Genomic DNA, 4,022 nt, shown 5'->3' with positions numbered 1-4,022 from the left:
TTCTACCTTAGATTGAATGAGTATCTCTTGGATCTCTTAATCAGAATCTTCGTGGTATAAGCTAGATTGATGGCGGCATTCATGAGAGTCCGGAAAGTCTAAACCTTGTCCGTGATATTCCGAGTAGGACTCTGGGATTGAATGACTGTGACGAACTTCAAACTCGCGAGTACTGGGCATAGTGACAGACGCAAAAGGAGGGTGAATCCTATTCCAGTATGATCGAGAACCTCAGATGATTAGCCGTGCTGTGACAGAGCATTTGGACCATTTTCACAAGAGGATGGGATGCAGCCATTGACAAGGGTGATGCCTCCAGACGATTAGCCATGCAGTGACAGCGCATCGGACCATTTTCTAGAGAGGATAAAAAGTAGCCATTGACAACGGTGATGTCCTTACATAAAGCCAGTCGTAGAAAGGAGTAAGACTGATTGGATGAAGACAGCGGAAAAGCAGAGATTTAGAGGAACGAAAGCATCTCTATACGCTTATCTGAAATTCTCACCAATGAATTACATAAGTGTTTCTATCCTTATTTTCTATCTATTTATTATTTATGTTCGAAAACTCCATAACTATTTTATATCCGCCTGACTGAGATTTACAAGGTGACCATAGCTTGCTTCATACCAACAATCTCCGTGGGATCGACCCTTACTCACGTAAGGTTTATTACTTGGACGACCCAGTGCACTTGCTGGTTAGTTGTATCGAAGTTGTGAATGAAAAATGATTTATTAAGACGTGCGTACAGAGTTTCTGGCGCCGTTGCCTAAGATCACAATTTCGTGCACCAAGTTTTTGGCGCCGTTGCCGGGGATTGTTCGAGTTTGGACAACTGACGGTTCATCTTGTTGCTTAGATTAGGTAATTTTCTTCTTATTTTCAAAAAGTTTTCAAAAAAAATTTTCAAAAATCTTTCAAAAATTTTCTCCTTTGTTTTCGAAAAAAATTTAAAAAAAAATGTTTTCAAAAAATATATTTTTTCTTCAGAATTTTTAAGAATGAATTCTAGTGTTTCATGATGATTTGTTGAATCCTGGCTGGCTGTGAAGCCATGTCCAAATTCCTTTGGACTGAGGATTCAACTAATCACTTCAATGCATGTAATAGCATACTAAAGCTTGGCTGGCTATTAAGCCATGCCTAACCCTCAGATTGGAGCTTTAGACTAAAGATCACAAGATTCCTGGAATTCATATTAAAAATTTTGGAATCCTTATTTTTCTTTTTCACATTAATTTTCGAAAAATCCAAAAAAATTAATAAAATCATTAAAATAAAAAATATTTCATGTTTCTTGTTTGAATCTTGAGTCAATTTTAAGTTTGGTGTCAATTGCATGTTTTAAAGTTTGCATAAAATTTTCGAAAAATTCATGCATTCATAGTGTTCTTCATGATTTTCAAGTTGTTCTTGGTAAGTCTTCTTGTTTGATCTTGATGTTTTCATGTTTTGTGTCTTTTCTTGTTTTTCATATGCATTCTTACATTCATAGTGTCTATACATGAAAAATTTTTAAGTTTGGTGTCTTGCATATTTTCTTTGCATTAAAAATTTTTCAAAAATAAGTTCTTGATGTTCATCTTGACATTCAAAGTGTTCTTGGTGTTCATCTTGACATTCATAGCATTCTTGCATGCATTCATTGTTTTGATCCAAAATTTTCATGCATTGAGTCTTTTTCATGTTTTTCCCTCTCATCATTAAAAATTCAAAAATAAAAAAATATCTTTCCCTTTTTCACTCATAAATTTCGAAAATTTGAGTTGACTTTTTCAAAACTTTTTAAAATCTAGTTGTTTTTATGAGTCAAATCAAATTTTCAATTTAAAAATCTTATCTTTTTCAAAATCTTTTTCTTATCTTTATCTCCTAATTTTCGAAAATAACATCATCAATTAATGTTTTGATTCAAAAATTTCAAGTTTGTTACTTACTTGTTAAGAAAGATTCAAACTTTAAGTTCTAGAATCATATTTTGTGATTTCTTGTGAATCAAGTCATTAATTGTGATTTTAAAAATCAAATCTTTTTCAAAACTAATTTCAATCATATCTTTTCAAAAGTGTCTTTCTATCTTATCTTTTTCAAAATCATATCTTTTTAAAAAATTTGATTTTAAAATATCTTTTCTAACTTCTTATCGTCTTATCTTTTCAAAATTGATTTTCAAATTTGTTTCAACTAACTAACTAACTTTTTGTTTGTTTCTTATCTTTTTCAAAACTACCTAACTAACTCCCTCTCTCTCTAATTTTCGAAAATATCTTCCCTCTTTTTCAAAATTTCTTTTTAATTAACTAATTATTTTAATTTTTGATTTTAATTTTCGAAAAATTACTAACCTTTTTCAAAAAAAACTATTTTCGAAAATTACTAACTCTTTTTCAAAAATTATTTTCGAAAATTTTCTCTCTCTCTCTTATCTCCTTCTATTTATTTATTCATCTACTAACACTTCATCTCACCCAAATTCGAACCACCTCTTCTATCTGTGTTCGAATTTTTTCTTCTTCTTTTCTTCTACTCACACAGGGACCTCTATACTGTGGTAAAAATGACCCCTATTATTATTATTTTTCTGTCCCTCTTTTTCATATGAGAAGGAGCAAGGACAAGAACATTCTTGTTGAAGCAGATCCAAAACCTGAAAAGACTCTGAAGAGGAAACTAAGAGAAGCTAAATTACAAAAATCCAGCAAGCACCTTTCAGAAATTTTCGAACAAGAAGAGGAGATGGCAGCCGAAAATAATAATAATGCAAGGAGGATGCTTGGTGACTTTACTGCACCTAATTCCAATTTACATGGAAGAAGCATCTCCATTCCTGCCATTGGAGCAAACAATTTTGAGCTTAAACCTCAATTAGTTTCTCTGATGCAGCAGAACTGCAAGTTTTATGGACTTCCATATGAAGATCCTTTTTAGTTCTTAACTGAATTCTTGCAGATCTGTGATACTGTTAAGACTAATGGAGTAGATCCTGAAGTCTACAGGCTCATGCTTTTCCCTTTTGCTGTGAGAGACAGAGCTAGAATATGGTTGGACTCTCAACCCAAAGATAGCCTGAACTCTTGGGATAAGCTGGTTAAGGCTTTCTTAGCCAAGTTCTTTCCTCCTCAAAAGCTGAGTAAGCTTAGAGTGGATGTTCAGACCTTCAGACAGAAAGAAGGTGAATCCCTCTATGAAGCTTGGGAGAGATACAAAGAACTGACCAAAAAGTGTCCTTCTGACATGCTTTCAGAATGGACCATCCTGGACATATTCTATGATGGTCTGTCTGAATTAGCTAAAATGTCATTGGATACCTCTGCAGGTGGATCCATTCACTTAAAAAAAACGCCTGCAGAAGCTCAAGAACTCATTGACATGGTTGCTAATAACCAGTTCATGTACACTTCTGAGAGGAATCATGTGAGTAATGGGACGCCTATGAAGAAGGGAGTTCTTGAAATTGATACTCTGAATGCCATATTGGCTCAGAATAAAATATTGACTCAGCAAGTCAATATGATTTCTCAGAGTCTGAATGGAATGCAAGCTGCATCCAACAATACTCAAGAGGCATCTTTTGAAGAAGAAGCTTATGATCCTGAAAACCCTGCAATAGCAGAGGTGAATTACATGGGTGAATCTTATGGAAACACCTATAACCCCTCATGGAGAAATCACTTAAATCTCTCATGGAAGGATCAACAAAAGCCTCAACAAGGCTTTAATAATGGTGGAAGAAATAGGTTTAACAATAGTAAACCTTTTCCATCATCCACTCAGCAACAGACAGAGAACTCTGAACAAAATACCTCTAATTTAGCAAACTTAGTCTCTGATCTATCTAAGGCCACTGTAAGTTTCATGAATGAAACAAGGTCCTCCATTAGAAATTTGGAGGCACAAGTGGGCTAGCTGAGTAAAAGGATCACTGAAATCCCTCCTAGTACTCTCCCAAGCAATACAGAAGAAAATCCAAAAGGAGAGTGCAAGGCCATTGACATAGTCAACACGGCCGAACCTGG

The 4,022-nt window shown here is 34.4% G+C and overlaps 1 non-coding gene across 1 annotated transcript; it reads right to left on the bottom strand.

Annotated features, from left to right (window-relative positions):
• Nucleotides 1-3,138: 3,138 nt before the first annotated feature.
• On the bottom strand, nt 3,139-3,246 carry LOC148568377 (small nucleolar RNA R71). The gene has a single exon (XR_015883029.1). It is a non-coding gene; the product is annotated as a small nucleolar RNA R71 (small nucleolar RNA).
• Nucleotides 3,247-4,022: the final 776 nt, after the last annotated feature.

The sequence above is a fragment of the Arachis ipaensis genome, chromosome B4, assembly GCF_059453495.1.
Source record: "Arachis ipaensis isolate K30076 ecotype BB chromosome B4, ASM5945349v1, whole genome shotgun sequence".
Classification (NCBI taxonomy): domain Eukaryota; kingdom Viridiplantae; phylum Streptophyta; class Magnoliopsida; order Fabales; family Fabaceae; genus Arachis; species Arachis ipaensis.
The sequence above is the reverse complement of the archived record's forward strand: the minus strand, read 5'-3'. Positions and strand labels throughout refer to the sequence as shown.